This window comes from Hyperolius riggenbachi, chromosome 9 (genome assembly GCF_040937935.1).
Source record: "Hyperolius riggenbachi isolate aHypRig1 chromosome 9, aHypRig1.pri, whole genome shotgun sequence".
Taxonomy (NCBI): Eukaryota; Metazoa; Chordata; class Amphibia; order Anura; family Hyperoliidae; genus Hyperolius; species Hyperolius riggenbachi.
The window spans coordinates 123,730,712-123,756,093 of record NC_090654.1 but is presented as its reverse complement, the minus strand read 5'-3'; positions in this window follow the sequence as shown (position 1 = coordinate 123,756,093).

Sequence of the window (25,382 nt, the reverse complement as noted above, 5' to 3'; positions counted from 1 at the left end):
ACATTGCGATTTTCTGGTCACTGCTGCCCACATTGCGATTTTCTGGTGTCTGCTGCCCAGCTGCCCACATTACGATTTTCTAGTGTCTGCTGCCCACATTGCGATTTTCTGGTCACTGCTGCCCACATTGCGATTTTCAGGTGTCTGCTGCCCACATTACTATTTTCAGGTGTCTGCTGCCTACATTGTGATTTTCTGGTGTCTGCTGCCCACATTACGATTTTCAGGTGTCTGCTGCCCACATTGCGATTTTCAGGTGTCTGCTGCCCACATTACGATTTTCAGGTGTCTGCTGCCCACATTGCGATTTTCTGGTGTCTGCTGCCCACATTGCGATTTTCTGGTGTCTGCTGCCCACATTGCGATTTTCTGGTGTATGCTGCCCACATTACGATTTTCTGGTGTATGCTGCGCACATTACGATTTTCTGGTGACTGCTGCCCACATTGCGATTTTCTGGTGACTGCTGCCCACATTGCGATTTTCTGGTGACTGCTGCCCACATAAGGATTTTCTGGTGACTGCTGCCCACATTACGATATTCTGGTGACTGACTGCTGCCCACATTAGGATTTTCTGGTGACTGCTGCCCACATTACGATATTCTGGTGACTGCTGCCCACATTAGGATTTTCTGGTGACTGCTGCCCACATTGCGATTTTCTGGTGACTGCTGCCCACATTGCGATTTTCTGGTGAACTCTGCCCACATTACGATTTTCTGGCCCACATTACGATTTTCTGGTGAACACTGCCCACGTTACGATTGTCTGGTGAATGCTGTCCACGTTACGATTTTCTGGTGAACGCTGCCCACATTACGATTTTCTGGCCCACATTACGATTTTCTGGTGAACACTGCCCACGTTACAATTGTCTGGTGAATGCTGTCCATGTTACAATTTTCTGGTGAACGCTGCCCACATTACGATTTTCTGGTGAACTCTGCCCACATTACGATTTTCTGTCCCACATTACAATATTCTGGTGAACGCTGCCCACATTGCGATTTTCTGGTCACTGCTGCCCACATTGCGATTTTCAGGTGTCTGCTGCCCACATTACGATTTTAAGGTGTCTGCTGCCCACATTACGATTTTCTGGTCACTGCTGCCCACATTGCGATTTTCTGGTCACTGCTGCCCACATTACGATTTTTAGGTGTCTGCTGCCCACATTACGATTTTCTGGTCACTGCTGCCCACATTGCGATTTTCTGGTCACTGCTGCCCACTTTGCGATTTTCTGGTCACTGCTGCCCACATTGCGATTTTCTGGTGTCTGCTGCCCAGCTGCCCACATTACGATTTTCTGGTGTCTGCTGCCCACATTGCGATTTTCTGGTCACTGCTGCCCACATTGCGATTTTCAGGTGTCTGCTGCCCACATTACTATTTTCAGGTGTCTGCTGCCTACATTGTGATTTTCTGGTGTCTGCTGCCCACATTACGATTTTCAGGTGTCTGCTGCCCACATTGCGATTTTCAGGTGTCTGCTGCCCACATTACGATTTTCAGGTGTCTGCTGCCCACATTGCGATTTTCTGGTGTCTGCTGCCCACATTGCGATTTTCTGGTGTCTGCTGCCCACATTGCGATTTTCTGGTGTATGCTGCCCACAGTACGATTTTCTGGTGTATGCTGCCCACATTACGATTTTCTGGTGACTGCTGCCCACATTGCGATTTTCTGGTGACTGCTGCCCACATTGCGATTTTCTGGTGACTGCTGCCCACATAAGGATTTTCTGGTGACTGCTGCCCACATTACGATATTCTGGTGACTGACTGCTGCCCACATTAGGATTTTCTGGTGACTGCTGCCCACATTACGATATTCTGGTGACTGCTGCCCACATTAGGATTTTCTGGTGACTGCTGCCCACATTGCGATTTTCTGGTGACTGCTGCCCACATTGCGATTTTCTGGTGAACTCTGCCCACATTACGATTTTCTGGCCCACATTACGATTTTCTGGTGAACACTGCCCACGTTACGATTGTCTGGTGAATGCTGTCCACGTTACGATTTTCTGGTGAACGCTGCCCACATTACGATTTTCTGGCCCACATTACGATTTTCTGGTGAACACTGCCCACGTTACAATTGTCTGGTGAATGCTGTCCATGTTACAATTTTCTGGTGAACGCTGCCCACATTACGATTTTCTGGTGAACTCTGCCCACATTACGATTTTCTGTCCCACATTACAATATTCTGGTGAACGCTGCCCACATTGCGATTTTCTGGTCACTGCTGCCCACATTGCGATTTTCTGGTCACTGCAGCCCACATTGCGATTTTCTGGTGTCTGCTGCCCACATTACTATTTTCAGGTGTCTGCTGCCCACATTGCGATTTTCAGGTGTCTGCTGCCCACATTACGATTTTCAGGTGTCTGCTGCCCACATTACGATTTTCAGGTGTCTGCTGCCCACATTGCGATTTTCTGGTGTCTGCTGCCCACATTACGATTTTCTGGTGTATGCTGCCCACATTACGATTTTCTGGTGACTGCTGCCCACATTGCGATTTTCTGGTGACTGCTGCCCACATTGCGATTTTCAGGTGTCTGCTGCCCACATTGCGATTTTCAGGTGTCTGCTGCCCACATTACGATTTTCAGGTGTCTGCTGCCCACATTGCGATTTTCTGGTGTCTGCTGCCCACATTGCGATTTTCTGGTGTCTGCTGCCCACATTGCGATTTTCTGGTGTATGCTGCCCACAGTACGATTTTCTGGTGTATGCTGCCCACATTACGATTTTCTGGTGACTGCTGCCCACATTGCGATTTTCTGGTGACTGCTGCCCACATTGCGATTTTCTGGTGACTGCTGCCCACATAAGGATTTTCTGGTGACTGCTGCCCACATTACGATATTCTGGTGACTGACTGCTGCCCACATTAGGATTTTCTGGTGACTGCTGCCCACATTACGATATTCTGGTGACTGACTGCTGCCCACATTAGGATTTTCTGGTGACTGCTGCCCACATTGCGATTTTCTGGTGACTGCTGCCCACATTGCGATTTTCTGGTGAACTCTGCCCACATTACGATTTTCTGGCCCACATTACGATTTTCTGGTGAACACTGCCCACGTTACGATTGTCTGGTGAATGCTGTCCACGTTACGATTTTCTGGTGAACGCTGCCCACATTACGATTTTCTGGCCCACATTACGATTTTCTGGTGAACACTGCCCACGTTACAATTGTCTGGTGAATGCTGTCCATGTTACAATTTTCTGGTGAACGCTGCCCACATTACGATTTTCTGTCCCACATTACAATATTCTGGTGAACGCTGCCCACATTGCGATTTTCTGGTCACTGCTGCCCACATTGCGATTTTCTGGTCACTGCTGCCCACATTGCGATTTTCTGGTGTCTGCTGCCCACATTACGATTTTCTGGTGTCTGCTGCCCACATTGCGATTTTCTGGTCACTGCAGCCCACATTGCGATTTTCAGGTGTCTGCTGCCCACATTACTATTTTCAGGTGTCTGCTGCCCACATTGCGATTTTCAGGTGTCTGCTGCCCACATTACGATTTTTAGGTGTCTGCTGCCCACATTACGATTTTCAGGTGTCTGCTGCCCACATTGCGATTTTCTGGTGTCTGCTGCCCACATTACGATTTTCTGGTGTATGCTGCCCACATTACGATTTTCTGGTGACTGCTGCCCACATTGCGATTTTCTGGTGACTGCTGCCCACATTGCGATTTTCAGGTGTCTGCTGCCCACATTACTATTTTCAGGTGTCTGCTGCCCACATTACGATTTTCAGGTGTCTGCTGCCCACATTACGATTTTCAGGTGTCTGCTGCCCACATTGCGATTTTCAGGTGTCTGCTGCCCACATTACGATTTTCAGGTGTCTGCTGCCCACATTGCGATTTTCTGGTGTCTGCTGCCCACATTACGATTTTCTGGTGTATGCTGCTCACATTACGATTTTCTGGTGTATGCTGCCCACATTACGATTTTCTGGTGACTGCTGCCCACATTGCGATTTTCTGGTGACTGCTGCCCACATTGCGATTTTCTGGTGACTGCTGCCCACATTGCGATTTTCTGGTGACTGCTGCCCACATAAGGATTTTCTGGTGACTGCTGCCCACATTACGATATTCTGGTGACTGACTGCTGCCCACATTAGGATTTTCTGGTGACTACTGCCCACATTACGATATTCTGGTGACTGCTGCCCACATTAGGATTTTCTGGTGACTGCTGCCCACATTGCGATTTTCTGGTGACTGCTGCCCACATTGCGATTTTCTGGTGAACTCTGCCCACATTACGATTTTCTGGCCCACATTACGATTTTCTGGTGAACACTGCCCACGTTACGATTGTCTGGTGAATGCTGTCCACGTTACGATTTTCTGGTAAACACTGCCCACGTTACGATTGTCTGGTGAATGCTGTCCACGTTACGATTTTCTGGTGAACGCTGCCCACATTACGATTTTCTGGCCCACATTACGATTTTCTGGTGAACACTGCCCACGTTACGATTGTCTGGTGAATGCTGTCCATGTTACAATTTTCTGGTGAACGCTGCCCACATTATGATTTTCTGGTGAACTCTGCCCACATTACGATTTTCTGTCCCACATTACGATATTCTTGTGAACGCTGCCCACATTACGATTGTCTGGTGAATGCTGTCCACGTTACAATTTTCTGGTGACTGCTGCTCACGTTACGATTTTCTGGTGACTGGTGCCCACATTACGATTTTCTGGTGAACTCTGCCCACATTACGATTTTCTGGTGAACTCTGCCCACATTATGATTTTCTAAAGGCCCACATTACGATTTTCTGGTGAACTCTGCCCACATTACGATTTTCTGGCCCACATTACGATTGTCTGGTAAAATGCTGCCCACTTTACAATTAATTTACAGTGAAACGCTGCCCCATTACGATTATTTGGCACCTATGGGGGGGGGGGGGGGGCCCATCCAAATATTCGCAGGGGGCAGTGGCGGCGCTACACTGGGGCTTGCCGGGGCTGAAGCCCCAGCTGACAAACTGTAAGCCCCTATGAAAGCCCCCCCAGTCGCTGCTGCCCCTGCCGCTTTGCTTGGCTCGCCTGTGGCCTCAACCGATGCAGGGTGCTCGGGTTGGGCGGCTGCCGCCTGCCCCCCATGTTCCCCTCCCTCTCATCAGACCTGCAGATCAGCGCGGCGAGCGGAACAAGCAGAACTACAGACAGACAGCGTGGGACCCGACTACGTCATAATGCGGAAGTGACGTCACTCGTCTCCTCCTGCATATGAACTGACTCGCGCGGCTGCTCACTGTGTGCCGCTCTGTCAGCCGGGTCCCACGCTGATCTGAGGTCTCTGTCCCTGCTCGCCGCGCTGATCTGCAGGTCTGATGGGAGGAGGAGGGGGGAGAGAAACACTACCTACCTACATAACCACTTACTGCTACCTACCTATCCTCTCTACCTACCAGAAACCACCCACTGCTGCCTGCCTACCTACCTACCTACCTAAACCTTACCAACCTACCTAACCACCCACTGCTACCTAAACTTTACCTAGCTACCCAAATAACCACCCACCCAAACACTGCTACCTACCTACCTATCCGCACACTTACCTACCTGCCTACCTAAAACCCCACAAGCTCCTACTTATCTACTTTAACCCACACATTGCTATCTACCTACCTAAAAAAAAAAAAAACTGCTACCTACCTACCCACACAGTGCTATCTACCTACCTAATACACTGCTACACACCTACCTAAACCCCACACACTGCTACCTACCTACCCACCTAACCACCACCTGGGGACACCCTACTACCTGTACTGGGGGGGGGGGGGGGGCACCTTACCACCTACTGGGTGCAGAGTCACTGACTTCTAGTCAGTAACACTCAGTCACATCCAGTGGCAGTGAGTGACCCAGGCACCCACGGACAGCGCACAGGACTGAAGGCTGGACTCTGGAGCCGAGCCAGTCAGTCAGCTAGACAGCCAGCAGGACTCAGGAGTCGAAACTCCGACAAGGTGGGTGTGGTGGGTCAGGGTGTCCTGTCCTGTTTACTCCAGCCAGCCAACTGCTAAATTGTTTTTTTGCAACTGTGCACCAGGCAGCCACCCAGGCCTAGGGCAGCTCAGCAGGCACCACCACCAACCACCAGGCCTGACTCTGAGCACCCCCCTGGGGGGCCTCAGAACACCCACCACCCAGGCCTGAGCTGTGCTGCGGCCCCCAGCCCACCACCAGCCATGCCTTAGCTGCCCTGGGGCCCCCAACCTACCACCACCACCAAGGCCTGAGGCCTTCAGCCCACCACCAGCTAGGCCTGAGCTGCCCTGGGGGTCCCAGCCCACCACCACCAGCCAGGCCTGAGGCCTCCAGCCCACCACTAGCCAGGCCTGAGGTGCCCTGGGGCCCCCAGTCCACCATCACTAGCCTGACTACATATACTGGGGACATCTATACACCTGGGGACACTGGCTGTCTGCCATTATGTGCATTAACTGGTGAAATGCTGTCTCTCATTACATGCATTTACTGGGGAAATGCTGTCTGTCACGTGCATTTACTGGTGAAAAGCTGTCTCTTATGTGCATTTACTGCAGAAACGCTGTCTGTCATTACGTGCATTTACTGGTGAAAAGCTGTCTCTTATGTGCATTTAATGGGGGAATGCTGTCTGTTATTACATGCATTTACTGGTGAAAAGCTGTCATTACGTGCATTTACTGGTGAAAAGCTGTCTCTTATGTGCATTTACTGGTGAAAGGCTGTCTGTCATTACGTGCGTTAGCTGGTGAAAAGCTGTCTCTTATGTGCATTTACTGGTGAAAATCTGTCTCTTATGGGCATTAACTGGTGAAAGGCTGTCTGTCATGTGCATTAACTGGTGAAAAGCTGTCTCTTATGTGCATTTACTGGGGAAATGCTGTCTGTCATTATGTGCATGAACTGGTGAAAAGTTGTCCCTTATGTGCATTTACTGCGGAAACGCAGTCTATCATTATGTGAATTAACTGGTGAAAAGCTGTCTCTTATGTGCATTTAATGGGGAAACTGTCTGTCATTACATGCATTAACTGGTGAAAAGCAGGCTCTTATGTGCATTTACTGCAGAAACGCAGTCTGTCATTATGTGCATTAACTGGTGAAAAGCTGTCTCTTATGTGCATTTAATGGGGAAACTGTCTGTCATTACATGCATTAACTGGTGAAAAGCAGGCTCTTATGTGCATTTACTGCAGAAACGCAGTCTGTCATTACGTGCATTAACTGCTGAAAAGCTGATTCTTATGTGCATTTACTGGTGAAAGGTTACCTGTCATTATGTGCGTTTACTTCATTTTTTTTTTCCATGTAACTACGTTAGCTGGTACAACTACATTACAGTTAGCCCCGCCCACATGACATCATGACCACGCCCAATTTTTCGCCGCGGCGCAAATTCCCCTCCCCCCCGAGCCCGGCCTGCCAGCCCTCGTGCCCCCTTTGAGCCCCCCCAAAAATCTGAAGCTGGAGCCGCCCAGTGATTTCTAGTTACGCCCCTGTCCATATACCAAGTGCAGCTATTATGTGCCCCATATAACAAGTGCAGCTGTGATGTGCCCCATATACCAAGTGCAGCCATCATGTTTCCCATATAACAAGTGCAGCCATAATGTACCCCATATAACAAGTGCAGCCATGATGTGCCCCATATAACAAGTGCAGTCATCATGTTCTCCATATAAGGCCCCATTCACACTTGCGGTTCGAGTCCGCAAGTGTCCGGGGGTCCGGGGGCCGCAAAGAGACCGTACTGGTCTCTGCGGTGGCCACAGGGCGGCACAAGTTGAGGATCCGGAATGTATCAGTTCCGGCTACAATAAAGTAGCCGGAACTAGATACTTTGCAGTGCCAGAAAGGCACCGCAAGCATGGGGGATACCGGCGTGTAGTCCGGGCCCCCCAAGTGGCATAGAACCGGTGCTGGAAGCATCCGGTCCTATTGCCAGTGTGATGAGAAACATCCGTTTCTCATTGCACAGCATGGGCCGCATGTTTGCGTCAGGATCCGGCCCGGGTCCGCAGCCGCACCAGGACGGACTGAAAAATAGCGCATGTTGGAAAAAAAGCCGGACCGCCCCGGATCGGATCCGGATCCGGATGGCGCACGAGTGTGAATGGATACATCGATTAACAATGTATCCATTCACCATCCACTGTGTACAGAGCGTTCCGGGTCCGGGGAAGCCGGACCTGGAACGCTAATGTGAACTGGGCCTTATGTGCAGCCATGATGTGCCCCATATAATGAGTGCAGCCATCATGTGTCCCATATAAGAAGTGCAGCCATGATGTGCCCCATATAACACGTGCCGCCATGATGTGCCCCATATAATGAGTGCAGTGGTCATGTGCCCCATATAACAAGTGCAGCCATCATATTCTCCATATAACAAGTGCAGCCATGATGTGCCCCATATAATGAGTGCAGTCATCATGTGCTCTGTATAACGTGCAGCCATCAAGTGGCCCATATAACAAGTGCACTCATCATGTACTCTATATAACATGTGCAGCTGTAATTTTCTATATATGACAATTTCATCTCTCATGCCCCCTTATAACATATGCACCATCAATATCCCCAAATAAAAAGTGCAGCTTCAAATGCAGAGTTTGTGCATGGAACCAAGCTTAACTATGCATAGTTATCTGCTCTTGCATTGTCTGAGTCCCTGCAGTCATTAATGCATCATGTACACTTTTCCCTGAAGCACACTTGGGAATGACCAATTATAATCACAAAAACACTGCAGTGGGCATAATTGAAGCAGGTTCAGGCAGTTATGTACAATTCTGTGTGCTTCATTGTATAAATATTGCACATGAAGGAAGGGGTAGCAGTTAGGCAGCAGCAATCAGTGGGTGGAGGGGTCACCATGTTCAGCCCCCTCTTCAGTCTCTTCTTCAGTCTCCTCTAGACAAATGCCTAGGAAGCCTGTTGAAAAATCCTACCTTTGTAAAAGCTTACAATAGCTACACAGGGCATGGGATCATTTCCTGATTTCTGTGCTCTCTGCTGGATTGTTGTCAACACAGCACTGCAACATAATACTAAATTAAACACTCTTTAATTTTGTAATGGCCACTTAAGCAAGAAATATAGCTTTCTTAAACACATCTGCTTTACAAAAGCATTACCGCAGCTTTGCTCTGTATTTGGCTCTAATGCTCTAATCTATATTAAAAAGCTTAGTACAGTATATTGAAACTGACAGAAAACTGTTAAGCCAAAGTCCATTAAAGCATTAACAAAGTTTGTATTAAGGTCTGAAAACAGACTGTCCAGAGTTTCATTTAATAGACACATTGAAAGAATATTTAGGGCTATTGCATGCAATTGTTGAAAATTGTGGGGTGTATAACCCGGAATCATCAGTCCTTGCAGTAAGTGGCTACTTCAAGTATACATTATGTTCTGACACGATGACCATATCTCTTCTGCCTCTGTATGAGCAATGAGCTTAACTTGTGGAAAATTGGAAAGAACCAACCACAAAAAACGTTAAAAGTGTACCTGAGACAATTACACTAAAAGATGTTATACTTACCTTCGCCGTCCTCCCGAGTGCATACATTCACCTGGCATCAGTCCCGATAATCTGGCTCAGTTATACCAGTCGGCTAAGCCAGTTACCGGGACCGATACCAGGCAAACGAAGGCTCTCGGGGGGGACAGCAGGGGACGCATCATTGCTCATGCGGCTGGGGGAAGCTCCGGGTAAGTATAAAATCTTTTAATTTGCCCATCTCAGATTTCCTATAACTGATTAGTTAATGAGACCAGGGGCCATATGCAATTCACTTTTTCTCATGACTTTTTTCCTAGGAGATAATTTTTTATCTTCAATTTAAATTAACTCTTTAGCACTTTGCAATGGAAAAAGTACCAAAAAGTAGGTGAAAACATACTGTCAACATTATATTGAGTATTTGTTTGCTTACTGGGGTTGTCAAAGGCATTGTATTTAAAATTTGTTAAAATTTCACCTAGGAGAAAACTCAGGTGAAAAAGTGAATTGCATATACCTCCAGTGCTCTTAAACCCCACTGCAAAATTATAAGAAAGAAACAAAAACGTTATTATCGAGAACATGCAAATGTTGTGCTTGGTGAAGGGCCAAAGGCGTGTCATAGTCATCACATTAGTATGAGTATCTAGCTATACAGCCTTGGGTGCTGCATATCTGTATATGAATATTTTATTCACAGTTTTTTCTTCAAGAATTGGAGGATAAAGACAGAAAATAAGTTGTGTGAAGCAGACACTGAAACTGCCAACTCCCTAGATCTGAATTATATCCCAAAGCTCAAAATTCCTGAAGATCAATGACAACAGATGGGTTCCAGTAGCATTACTGAATTTGACTTAGCATTGTTGTTTGCAGTGCAGTGCTAAATCTGATAAATAAAGGTTGGGTTTACACGCACAATGAGTGGCATCCATCTGGATTGAGCTTGTTCCTGTGGGGGATACTGCAGATGGACAATGACCCATGCGTCACTCTGTACGTATAGTTTTCTGTGGGAATATGGCATGGTGCACAGTGGTGCAGCTTCTGGCAGGTAGGATAAGGAAGGGAGCACAGTGTGCAAATTGAGAATCCCTGAAGGAGAATTGCAAACAGAATTGTGTCAAAATAGCAGGGATTTTGCACTGATTTTCAGTGTGAAACGGGGCCCTAAGCATTCTGCATAAACTTGGGTATCTATATAAGGAAAAAAGGGCCATGTCTTCAACTAAGGGAATAAAAATAAAACCCTCTAGTCCTGCGTGCCAGAAGTAAACATGATTCCTCCCATGCTGCATGAGGCACTTGTTCAACGCGACACTGACAGGGTAAGAGAATTTGTTTTCCCTCTTTTGGCTATGGTTATTTTCCCTCTTTTGGTTCTTCTCCTCATAACTCTCCTTTCCTTTGTTATGTAAAAAAAAATCATATTCGCATTATAGTTCCGCTTTAAGTGAATCACATGTCACCTAATGGCTATGTAGGGGGTTATGCTGCCTTACTGCTATGTGGGGGATACGCTGCCTTTGGAGTATATGCTACCTGCTAAATTGGGGATATATGCAGTCTTAACGCTATGTGATGGATATGGTGCCTACCATAATTATTATGTGGGTGATATGCTGCCTAATTGCTATGTGGTGGATAAAGTGCCTAATTGCTAAGGGCTCATTCACACTAGTTAGTGAGTTGGAAATGCATAAAGACTCATTCACACTTAGGATGTTGCTGTACGCTTTTCACAGCGCATTGTGCTATGCTCTTTACTAGGTACAGCTTTTTCCATTGTACCACGTTCACATGTATGCACTGCGTTACTGTCCGTTTGAGAAACATAGGGCGTGATTCACTAACCAGCGCTAAGTGTTAGCGCCGGAGTGAAAAGCCCTTTTTGGCTACTAGTGTGCGCAAAGCTACTTTGTTCGCGGCCCCGTGCACTGCGTGCGCAGCGCGGGTGCGCTGATCTTAGTGCAAGGTGCGAGGATAACGTTGCACCCGCTGGCCTTTTAAAGTCGCACCCGATGCAACAAAAATGACGCATCGGGTGCCCCCAGAGTGGCGCATCATAGCGATGCTTAACGGGCACCCGATGCATCATTTTTGTCGCATCGGGTGCGGCTTTTAAAGGCCAGCAGTGCGCACTATTACCCGCGCTGCGCACGCAGTCAGTGAGCAGGATTGTTTCAACTGTGTGGGCGCAAACCACCTAACGCCGTGGTTTTCGCCCACTAACACTTAGGGCACACTAACCGGCTTAGTGCCGGTTAGTGAATCAAGCCCATGGTATTGCATGCATTTCTCTGCGTTGCGCTGTGATGCACACAGCAATGCAAGTGAATGGGTGTGCTTTTTTAGCGCATAGAAGTGCACAGCAATGCGCTTTGGAGATGTTTTTTGTACCCCTTATTTCTTCCTCAAGGGAGTAAGCAGGGAGAAAAAAAATCGATTTTCAAATGAAAACAATCCTTTATTGACAACTGCTACATCAATTAAGCAAAATGCATGCCGAACAAAAATGCCTTCAAGTGTGTTTAAGCGCATGTAAAACGCATAGGTCAGCTTAAAAAAGTGCACAGCAATGCATTGAAACATGTTATGAAACATGCATCGATGCGTGCGTTTTTTTATCATGTGCTTAAATACATTTCTGAAGACACCCAATGTGAACGAAGCCTTAAAATGCATAAATAAAAACACACAAATGGGTTTGTGTGAGTTGTTGTTTTTCTGTGCATATCCACGCATTTCCATGAGTTTTAAATCCTGACAAGTTGAAATGCACTGCACAGCAACTCACTGTTGAAGTGTGAATGATAAAATGACAGTCTATAGACTTGCTACCATGTCATGCTACCAAGTAAAACATACACTGTGTGCAGGGAGATAAAACTAATTGCAACTCACATAGGCTATCATTCATAAAGCATTCCCACATGCGGAAATGCTTAAAACAGCTGACTTTACCGAACACTCGGCAAAGTCAGCATTCATAAAGGCTCTTTCCGCATGAAAAAATGACACTACCGAGCAGAGTGATAAATCACCGCCTTGTGCGGTGATTATCGGAACAAATGTAGCAAAATGTTAATTCATGAAGATCACCGCAAGCGGTGTGAGGTCGGGAAGTACCGCTCACTCTGATGTGGCCATAACAATGTAAGTGAATGGAGACACACAGACCTTCCAGGCAGCTGCAGCAGAGCGGAACACGGAGAAATGTATCAACTCGGCAGCTTACGTGTCTCCGCAAGCCTACCGCCTGCCTACCACCAGCCTAGTTCGGGGAATCTCCGCACTGCTACCGCACATGGATACTTTTTTATGAATGCCCACCCAGAAGTCTAAAATACCGGCAGCGGTGTTTTCCTGCATTGATTCCCCTTACCGACAGCTCCTTTATGAATGATAGCCAAAGTGTGAATGAGCCCTAAATGTGGGATTTGCTGCGTAATTGCTATGTGGGAGATATTTTGGCTGTTATGTGGGAGTGATGCTACCTACGTGCTATGTGGGGGACATCTAGCCTTATTTATTAGTATTATAATATACTGTAAGTTATGCCCATTATTTGGCCATGCCCATGACTTATCATTGCTACACCCACTATGCCATAGCATGTCACACAATGCCCCAGATCTTTTTGGATGCTAACAATGCCCCTGGGGAGAGGATAGGTTGCTGACATGAGCTGAGTGTAGGCAATCACCTATTGTATAGCTGATGCTCGATTAAAGTACAGCAGGTACTAGGTTTGAGTGCCAAAGCAGAGCGCTCTGCTATAGTATAGCTGGGTACTGAATACCACCAGCTATGGGATGCAGGGGTTTCATTCCGATGCAGGCATCTAGGCATTGCATAGCAAGCGTTTGCGATTGTATAGCCAAGTGCTAGCTATCCAGTATTGCATAGTCAGAGCTCAGCTACTATATAGTCACCGGCTATCGGCTGTATACAATGCTGGAACTCAAACCCAAAACCACAGAAGGTAAGTGTCCATTAGGGTCACTGTTTAGATTTAGTCTCAGTTTAGGTGGGTTAATGTAAGAGGACATGGTAGGGGGAAGTTGAAGTTAAAACCTAGGGTGTAAATATACTGTAGGTGTTTAGGTTAGTTTTAGATGACGGTATTGTTGTACAGGTGATAGCAGAATATTGGTTACAGTACATAACTGATATTATGACTATTAAAAATACCTGGCACCAGATTTCTGCAGCAAAATCCACATTCATACTGGCCACCTAGGACTCAGCCTTAAACAGTACATTATTGCTTCTTTCATTGCAGATCTGTAGCTAATCTCATAGAGAAGTCAGTACTGCAGAAGAATGTGTTTACCGATTCCACCAGTGTTTTAGTCTGCAAAGATGAGTAAGAGAATGAGATACATATTTATAGTCTGGGCAATTCCCAGTCCAGCTAAGGAAATTACAAGAAAGTGGAAAATCACCAGCCTATGTAGGCAGATGCATACAGCCGTAGCAAATAAACTCGTTAGACTTAAAACTGACTTTTACTTCTTGTCACTTGTCAGATGCTACATGTTCCTTTTTAGAAATGAGCAAGTGAAGATGTCTGTGGTGTAAACCAGTCAGTCCTGAAGTTTAGCAAACCAAATATGAAGGATAATGATGTCCCTTCATGGCTGGCCTTTACAGCAACACTGCAGCCCATACTGTTCAGGGCCCCATTTAAAGTGGGATGAAACGCAGATTTCATCTATGATCTAAAGCATTAAAAACAGCATAAACTAATAGTAATAAAAAAAAAAAAGATATAAATGATTTCCAAGTTACTGGAAGGGTTAATACTAGAGATGCGAGCGAACAGTTCGCAAGTGAATCTCTATGTGCCTGTACTACTTCTGGGTCGCTATGACCCGTAGTAGTACTGCTGCGCTGGGCCGGCGGTGCGCGTCTTTGATCGCGTGCCTGTTGCCGGGCACTGTCTGCGCATTAGCATGACGTCACGCACATGCGCAGAAAGTGCCCGGCAACAGGCGCGCGATCAAGGACGCGCACCGCCGGCCCAGCGCAGCAGTACTACTACGGGTCATAGCGACCCGGAAGTAGGACAGGGTGAGGGGTTCGCCGGCGAACCGTTCGGGAACCGTTCGACGACATCCCTAGTTAATACTCAAACTTTTCACTTAGCAGCTAACCGATGATAAGATTGCCATCCAGAATTATCACATTGCGTTGAAGTGAATCAAGATGTGTAAACAATGCAGAAACGTTTCTCCTGCTTATTTGCTCAGTAGTTAATTATAATTCAATCTAATATCTTGCCCTAAAACTGGCAATGTTATCAATTAGCTTTAGTGAGGTGTAATGACTTCAGATGCCATTAGAGCAGTCTTATACTGTTTCATGTCCATATGTTTTTTTACTGTGTGTAATGTTTTAGAGAAAAACTGTAATTCTGAGTTCCATTCTACTTTAAAGGGGCACTACAGCGAAAAATTGTCAAATTTAAAATATGTGCAAACATATACAAATAAGAAGTGCATTTTTTCCAGAGTAAAATGAGACATAAATTACTTTTCTCCTATGTTGCTGTCACTTACAGTAGGTAGTAGAAATCTGACAGAAGCGACAGGTTTTGGACAAGTCCATCTCTTCATAGGGGACTCTCAGGGATTTATTTATTTTCAAAAGCAATTAGTGAATGGCATTTGCTCTGTCCAACTGCCAAAACACTGTGTAGCGAGCAGGGAAGCTGGCCAACATCATTTTTTAAATCTTTTTTAGGGATAATCGTTATAAAGAATAAAAGCCTTCCTGAGAAACCTCTATAAAGAGATGGACTAGTCCAAAACCTGTCACTTCTGTCAAATTTCTACTACCTACTGTAAGTGACAGCAACATAGGAGAAAAGTACTTTATGGCACATATTACTCTGGAGAAAACATACTTTTTATTTGTCTATGTTTGCACACATTTTAAATTGTAAAATGTTTCGCCATAGTGCCCCTTTAACCACTTTCCCCCCGCCCGTACGAATTTCTCCGTCCCTTTTTCCATCCTTTAACCCCCAGGGACGGAGAAATCCGTACTTTGCGCACTCCCACCGCTGTCCGCGCTCCCGCTCGTAAACACGCCGCCCGCCGCTAGTAAACACGCCGCCGCCCGCTCGCCCGGAGATCAATGAACGGGAAAATCCATTCCCGTTCATTGATCTAAGCCCCGCAATGATCCGCTGCTCTCCGATGGGCAGCGCGATCATTGTGATCTTACCCAGCCTCCAAGTACTTCCTCCAAGCTTCCGGAAGGACGCTTGGAGGTCGCATTAAAACAAAAAGTTACTGTGGCCATCTTGTGGCCAAATAGTAAACTACACCCTACACATTTTTCACATACAAATAAATTACTTTTACACAAAAAATTAACTCATTACCTCCCACACTCCCAATTTTTTTTTTTTTGTAATTAAAAAAAAATAAAAAAATGTACAATAAAAAAAAAATACATAAATAGTTACCTTAGGGACTGAACTTTTTAAATATTTATGTCAGGAGGGTACAACACTGTTACTTTATAAACTATGGGCTTGTAATTAGGGATGGACGCAAAACTGAAAAAAATGCACCTTTATTTCCAAATAAAATATTGGCGCCAAACATTGTGATAGGGACAATTTTATAACAGTTTTATAACCGGGACAAAAGGGCAAATACATTTCATGGGTTTTAATTACAGTAGCATGCATTAATTAAAAACTATAATGGCCGAAAACTGAAAAATAATTAATTTTTTCCCAGATTTTTCCTATTTTCCCATTAAAACACATTTAGAATAAAATAATTCTTGGCATAATGTCCCACCTGAAGAAAGCCTAATTAGTGGTGGAAAAAACAAGATATAGATCGTTTAATTGTGATAAGTAATGATAAAGTTATAGACGAATGAATGGAAGGAGCGCTGAAAGGTGAAAATTGCTCTGGTGGTCAGGGGGTAAACCCCCTCAGTGGTGAAGTGGTTAATAACAAAAATCTTGCAAACAATACTGATACTTGTTTCAAAATATAAAAAAATATACAGTTGTTTGTTTTTTTAAACAAAGCAAGCGTAGATGACACTTTCACTTCCTGCCCCATTAGCAGATTATTTTGCTGCCAAGAAGTTTCTTCTCCTCATTTTTTTTATAATGTATGCTGACCCACCAAATGCAGAATCTCACAAAATGCCTTCCGAATGTCAAGATCATAAACATTTCCTGTTTGCAAGATTAACTCATGTACAGACGATCCCACAATCATGTCAGCTATCTTGTAAGAGTCAGCATATGTCTTCTTCTTGGTAAGCTGAATGTGGTCTTCCTGTGTGCCTTCAGACATTCGAGCTCTGAGGTATTTGCCACAAGTGACAAATATTGCAAACCCATCCTAGCTCTTACTCTGGTAAAATTACAAACCCATGTTTGGGAAATAGAAAAAAAGAGCAGAATGTACTGTTTATACCTTTGCTAATGTATTAATCAGGTTTGGGACGATTAGCCTAGAGGCCTGCACGGGTCTAATTTTACAGACCCGCACCTGCAGCCCCACTACCCGCACCGCAATCCGATTTGAAATCAAAACGAATATCCAAATCCGACCCGCATTTCGGGTAATGCGCAGGTACCCGACCTGATGCCCTGTGCGGGTCTAATTCTTCAGACCTGCACCCAACCCTCAACTGCAGCCCCGCTACCCGCACCTGACCCGCAACCCGCTTTCTGGTGAATCTGGTAATTGACCCGCACCCTACCCGCAACCCCATTGAAATTGAAACGGGTACCCGAACCCGAGCCGCATTTTAGGTAACCCGCTGGTACCTGACTAGATGCAGGCCTCTAGTTCAGCCTGATATGTGCTGCCTTCAATAGGACAAGGGTTAAAAATCCTATATCCTATAAAATGCACTTTTGCTCCCTCAAAAGTGAGAGGAAAAAGTCAGCATCAAATAGTCAGTATGTAAGGCAGAGTGGGCAGCGGAAGCCCTTACCAATTAAGCCGCCGCACGCACAGAGTCCCCGTCTCCCCTTTTGTCACCAGCCACTTTCCATCCTCTGTCCTATGTTCCTGGTGCCCTCTTACTGTGTGACCTGGCAGCGCATGTCCGCCGGGGTCACATATGACATGGCAGCACACATCTGGGAATAGCAAGCAGGATGCATGCAGCAGCAGTGGCAGAGGCTCTGGAGTCAGGGGACAAACTGATGCAGGAGGCTAGAGGTAGCGGAGGTAGTGGTCTTATGCTCAGCAGACTGCATCCACTGAATGGCCTGATGGAGAGGAAGGATGGATCGGCAGGAGCGGCAGAAGATCTGGAGCCAGGGGACAAGCTGAAAAGGTGGGCTGAGCTAGTGGCTGCAGGCACAGTATCTATCACCTCACACAGGGAGAAAGCCGACTGCATTCACTGAGTGGACTGATGGAGATCAGTGGCAGCGAGTTTGAATAACACTATCTGTTATAATGCAGTACAATGAACAGCCCCATAGAACTGTATGGGCAGTGAGTTGACATGCAGAATTATTCTGCAACACAACTGAGCACTGTGAACTAGCCCTTACTCATGTGCAATAGGTGTAAAAAAAAGTGAATCCATATAAACACCTCATATTGTTTAACCTCCCTAGCGGTAACCCCGAGCTGAGCTCGTGGCAGGAAAAAAGCGCCAGGAGCGGTAACCCCAAGCCCTAACTTAGGTCCCGCGCATCGGCGCTGTCCAGCGGGACTCCAGGCTCCTATTGCTGGCCACTGGGATCCTCTCTTCTTCCTGTATGCCGGTGGCCAATCAGCGGTGGTGCGGCGGTATGGAGCCGCGTGACGTCAACAGGCGGCGCTTCATTTTAAAGTGGACCCGATCTCTCACACAGTGCAGTGGAAATGCATGCGAGAGTTTTGCCTGTCTATTCCCCCATCTTGACCCAATCTTGCGCAGCACATAAGGAAACATAGAGGATTGCACGCTGTATGTATGTATCAAGTTTAGGCTGTCTGATCCCACCATCTGGACCCGATCTCTGGCACAGGGCAGAAGGTAAACATAGAGAAATTCAGCCTGTATGTATGTTGTGAGTTTAGCCTGTCTAATTCCTCCTCATTTGTCTCTAATCACAAGTTGTAATTTATCTCTCCCCTGTGTCACCTGACTGCCATGGCAGATAAGCTCATTTGAAAGCACAGGATGTTAACAATTTAGCCATTTGGTTCCCAACTGCTTCTGAGCTAGCACTTCTGCTGAACTTCCTTACTGTTACTGATTTTTGCCTGGATTTTGACTACTCTCTGCCTGCCGCCTTCACTGATCTCTACCTAGATTTTGACTACTCTCTGCCAGCCGCCTGCACCAACCTCTACCTGGATTTTGGCTACTCTCTGCTTGCTGCCTGCACTGACCTCTGCCTGGATTTTGACTACTCTCTGCTTGCTGCCTGCAATGACCTCTGCCTGGATTTTGACTACTATCTGCCTGCAGCCTGCACCTACCTCTGCCTGGATTTTGACTACTCTCTGCCTGCCGCCTAAGACTGATAGCAAAGGGAAAAAAGTCCTGAAGGAATCACGCTTCTACTGCCCTGATTGTGATGTCGCCCTCTGTGCCATTCAGTTTCAAAATATACCTCATGCGGGAGGTGTATTAGGTATATATGTACATACTGTATAGTCTGGTGCCTTATTTGTACAGTTTCACTATTTTTTAAGTTTATTCATAAGTGTAATAATTTCAACAATTTTGTGTTCTAGTCTTTTATTTATATGCGGAATGTCTACCAGGCCTCTATCCTGACATATTTTGTTGAGTTATGACAAGATTTGGAGGCCTGAAATTCTTGAAAAAATGTACCGCTTTTGGATTTATAAATGCAGAAAGAAATGAACCACCAAGGAGGTTAATTGTAATTATTTGTTATGTTAATATCTTCAGGGTTCTTTTCTCAGGACCCCCAGCTCTGGCATCCTCGTTCATCTTTTTGGTTAAAGCCTCTGTTCATCTTGCCTGCAGAGAAGCACCTTCCATTCTTCTGACTTATTTGAGGTTTTCTGCCGGCTTACTTAAAGGATACGTCCAGGCCCCTCGCAGCCATCCTGTGCTCTTGCCGCAGCTTCGGGGGCTCTCGGTCTCCTCCGCTGCAGATGCTGACCTCACCAGGTAGGCTTTCCGGGTCGGCTTCTTGTGCACTCCACCGCGCAGGTAACGTTGTTGCGCTAACGTCATTAGGACTGTACTGTGCAGGCACAGTAGTTCTGTGCCTGTGCAGTACTGTCATGATGACATCAGCGCGACCACGTGACCAGTGCGGTGGAGTGCACAAGAAGCCGGTCCGGAAAGCCGACCTGGTGAGGTCGGCATCTGCAGCGGAGGAGACCGGGAGCCACCAGAGCTGCGGCGAGGGCACAGGAGGACGGCTGCCAGAGCCTGGAGGAAGCCCCAGGTAAGTGTTTGGTTTTTTTCATTTTTTTGCCTGGATGTATCCTTTGAAGAATCTTCTAATCTGGATTGCTGTGCTCTGCCTTCCAGTCTCTTGAACCTGACTGCAGTCTTCTGGCTTGCTAATTGAAGAAATGCAGTTCTGTCCATTTGCAAGCCTCAAACTCCAGGGCTCAGTTATTGCAATTATAGCAGTTATGTATTTATTTCTTGTAAGTACTTCTAAGTGGAATACAGAAAACCTCTCCTTGAAAGTCACCCACAAATGCTGACAGGCACAGCAAGCTGGTAGCAGGAAGTATTTATTGCTTTAGAAAGCCACACTATTATTTTTCCAGTTCCTGCCCTTCTGAAGGACTTACAGTCTACCGTATATACTAGCATACAAGCCAGATACATTTCTATGGAGAGGAAGGGATCTCATATAGCTTCCCTGTTCTTTCTTTGTGTCCTCGTTCCACCGTTGTCCCCTGTTCAAATTTGCCACCTCCGGGAGCCATTGGAAGGCTTTGGAAGCACTCATGTCCTTGAGTGCTTCCCAAGATGGAAGGTTGTCTTGTACTGCGCATGCACTCATGTCTTCGGAAGCACTCGAGGACACTTGATTATGGAGCGCCTCTTAGAGAACTTTCCCTGGTTGGAGCAGCATGTTTTTGGAAAGAGGACAGTCTTCAAGAAGAGTAATATAAACTTTTCACTGAATTTTGTATTTGCTCAGAATTCTGCTTTAAGGAGCTATCATGCGTATTTGAGTGTTAATTGATTGTACAGAGTTTCTCCATTATTTACAGAATTGTAGAGACTTCTACCATTTAACCTAATCTATCTTTTACACAGACTATTCATTTCTCCAGTCATTCTTTTGTAAGCTCCAGTACAGCTTTTAGCTCTAGAAAAAGAGCAATTCAGTTAGAAAATCAATATACACCCATATTCATGCACAGATGTACTGCAATAATAATAGAAGTGGATTTCTTCTTTAAAATTAAATGAGAACATTTATAAATAGACGTTCAGCATCATTTTGCTTAGTCATAGTGGGGATATATTTATTGATAAAGTCTGTACCAAACACTGATGTCCGGCACACAGTATCCTACAATTCTGTGCCAGTCAAAATACATTATACTGACATCCTTTACTTTGAAAGCTTAAAGGGGAACACCACACAGTGCCATATCTGTCAAGCATGCGCTCTACCTTAGGCCGGTCCCCCTTTTGGCCTCTGACTAATTTATATTCCTACCATATATTTTATTCATATTAATTTTCTCTCTGTAATTACCAATTATATATTTTGTACCGATTCTACATTTTGTACCAACTCTGTATTTCGTATATTGGTGTATACCACTGTCTGTGTTATTTTGTACCCCATGTTTGTGCCTTACTTTGTGCAGTCCCTTGGAATATGTTGACACTTAATAAATCATTAATAATAATAATCAGATGGCATTTCTACCAGTTAATCAGTCAACTAAAGGATGTATCTTAGAGAAATTATTTTCTTCTCAGTAGGATTCTTGTAACCTGGCTAAAAGCAATGTATTGTCCAAACAGTCAAAGACCCTTTACATCTTCTGTAAAAAGTTGGAGGGTTGTCGCAGCACCCTAGGAAAAAAGGTACAGGAGACAAAAACGGGAGCGCAAATAGTGTAGTATGTTAGATAGGAAAAGCGTGAAGAAAGAAAATTCGAATTACTACTCACAAAGGCGGGTTGCAAGGGGACAACCAACCGCAGGAAGCAGGTGGAGACAATGAACCTGACTCGACTCGGGGTGGTCCAGCCAGACCTGAATGTGTTTGCTCTCCTTATGAAAAGTGACAGTAAACCTCTGTGGTAAGGACCACAGGAGTTCTGTTTCAACCCCTACAACAGGGGATGCTGGGGTTAAATTAAGCACAGTTAAAGGGAAAGAGGCGCCCTGGTATGTATAAAATGGATTAAAACCAGTTTAAAAGCCTCCCTTTGCTATTGGTTTTTCTTCTAATTGGCACTGTGATTGGCCTGAGGAAGCGGGCTGAGACCCGCGAAACGCGTTGCCTGTGCTAAAAAATTCTTTGTTCGTGCAATAATTTAGTTATTGAGGTAAGCCACCTCACTTTTTTCAATTTTAAACTGGTTTTAATCCATTTTATACATATCAGGGTGCCTCTTTCCCTTTAACTGTGTATCTTCTGTAAAAGGATAGTGATCACTTCCACTAGAACTTTTGTAAAGGTTGTTAGTGATGTAGAAAAGACAAAGGGTAGGCATATGAACTGAAGATACATCTCTCAATAAGAATCAGTGGATTTTTTTTTTTAAATGGGGTACTAGAACATAAAAATATGCTTTATATAAGTGTACAGGAGTAACCAGCTCCCTGGTTAAACAAATATAATTATTGTCTATAATTATTCCATTTTGAAGGACTGGACTGGAGATTTTCTACATGTCACCTGCCTAATAGATTCATTTATTTTTGAACAAAACAGATACTTTCCATCAGGTTTCATTGGACAGAATATCTGTGGTCCCTTGGCCTCAGCCAGCGTGCCTTTTTATCACAGTAAAAAAAAAATGTATAAACACCATTTAATTGTGTCCTCGGGTGGGGGCACTAGATGAAGGGGTGGCATAGATTAAAGCTTTGAAAAGGTTAGGGAAAGAAGGAGTTCCTGTGTCTGTGGTCTTGGTGGGTAAGGACCTGTATTGGTGGCCCAACGGGAGAGGTTTAACCACTTAAGCTCTCAGTCGTTTTCACTTTATGCATCCGAGCAATGTTCACCTCCCATTCATTAGCCTATAACTTTATCACTACTTATCACAATGAACTGATCTATATCTTGTTTTTTCCGCCACCAATTAGGCTTTCTTTGGGGGGTACATTTTGCTAAGAGCTACCTTACTGTAAATGCATTTTAACAGTAAGAATAAGAAAAAAAAAGAAAAAATGCATTATTTGTCAGTTTTCGGCCATTATAGTTTTAAAATAATACATGCCTCCATAATTAAAACCCACGTATTGTAATTGCCCATTTGTCACGGTTATTTCACCGTTTAAATTATGTCCCTATCACAATGTATCGCGACAATATTTTATTTGGAAATAAAAGAGCATTTTTTCCGTTTTGCATTCATCACTATTTACAAGCTTATAAAAAAATAGAGAGAAATATTTCATCTTTACACAGATATATAAAAAGTTTAGACCCATAGGTAAATATTTATGGGTTTGTTTTTTTTTATAGTAATGTTTTTTGTTTTTTTTTTATTAAAAAATTTATGTGGCCAATTTTGGGAGGGTGGGATATAAAAGTGTTTTATTTGGGGAAATATTTGTGTATTGTAATGTTTTTTTACTTTTACTTGTAGTTTTACTTTTTGGCCACAAGATGGCAATCTTGAGTTTGTTTACATGACGTCACTCTAAGCGTACAATGTACGCTTAGAAGGACATAGCTTCAGAAAAAGCGAAGCTTCCGAGAGAAGCTGTCGCTTTTTCAGCGGGGGAGAGGAATCAGTGTTTGGGCTCCATAGCCCGATACATTGATTCCGTGGCTACCGAATCTGCGGCCGGGAGTGCACGTGCACGCGCGCGATCGTTCGTGGGAGCGCGCGGGAGCGCGACTGTCCTCCTTGACGTTTTTATACGTCAAGGAGGACAAAGTGGTTAAGGTAGCAGTTGCCAAGGTGAGACTTCAATAAGCTGACGCATTTGCACACCCATATGTAAAGAATGGCATGCAAGGTACAGAAATAAGAGTAATGTGAACAGAGAAGCAAGGCTGTACACAAACTGCACCACCAAAACAATATTCAGAAAAATACAAATTTTATTGAACATCAAAAAACCATAAAAACACATAAAAGGGGTTCCTAAAACCCACTAAGTCAAAAAACCATTATAAAGACACATGATAATGCCATAATAAATAATGCTTCACCTCAATAAAATGAAGGTAGCCTGAAAGAACAATACACTTTAACCTGAGGCTCAAAATAAGAGCCCCAAGTAAAGAATGGAGACCCGGGTCATGCACTGGAAACAGTTGCTAATAAAGTGTGAATAAAAGGAAAAATAGATGGGTGACAAAAATCAATCACCTAACGTGCAATAAGGCATATGCTCATAGACATGCTAGTTAAATAACGTGATGCAAACAATGAGATGATGGTGAGCAGGTATACAGCTGGCTAACATGTGAATACCAAATGGTATGGCATACTGTACCGACCAGGGACTCCACGGAATGAAGGGTGATAATCTCAGGTTGAGGGAGGCATGTGAGCTAAGCCTGAAGCCTGTGAAATAAGCCTGATTCTGATTCTTCACCAATAAAATTTGTACTTAAAGTCTTGTAGAGAACACCACCACCCACTAGAGTCTACAACTGTGGTGGACTTCCCCCAGCTTATGGAGAAGAACAATAACAGAAGGATTAAGAAAAATAGCAAGAGAAACTTTCTGGAAGAGATAACAATAAATTAAATACTTGTGGGGACTACTGTAATTCATATTCATGTTATCCCATTTTATGAGGTCATTGTATGGGTTGGAACTAATTAGTATGGTTTTCTCTTTACACAGAGGAAATTGTATGTATCTGCATCTTTTTCATGTCTTTTGAAATTCCACTTCTTAATGTTATCACCTTTATTCAAATTACTTTTTGCTTCAACCTTGTCATTAATATATGTTTTCCTTACATCCCTACAGCTATTTTTCCTTTTCTCCAGATTTAGATATTTCATCCTCCTTGGCTCGTTCACCCTTACACTGTTGTGCTGGAGTGCTCAGAGCAAGAGACAGCCAAGGAAATGCTGCTTCATTATTCTACTCTGTAGTGCACTGTTATTCTTAGGATTCCAGCTGATGTTTGTTACTACCCTGTCTTTATTATTCAGTTCATTATTTGTAAAACTGAAGAAAGACATTTTCCAAAAAGAATACATGTAAGTTCAATATTAAGTTTCAGTACAAGTACATTAACAAATTAAAAAAAGAACATATTAAAAAGAGGCTATAAAGTGGAAAAAGAGGGGTCACAAATCCCGGAATACTCGAGAAAATCAATAGCAATATATTTTATAAATGCTAAAATACATTTTACATAAAAGCATCCATTGTGTCATCTTAATGCTCCATATACTACATAGACAATCTGATCCATTAATATAGCCCGAATGCACATAGAAACAGAATTTGCAAGATAGCCTGAAGGATGGTGTAATGTATATGTTTTTACATTAATTCTTAATACATTTTTTTTAGACTTTGCTTTCACCATTTATATCCTTTTTCCCCCCTACATTGATTTCCGCTTGCATGTAATCCATGTTTTTCATCAAACCTCTTTATTAAGTTTTTTTTATATTGTGTATTGCTCCTCTGACTTAGTTTGTAACCAAT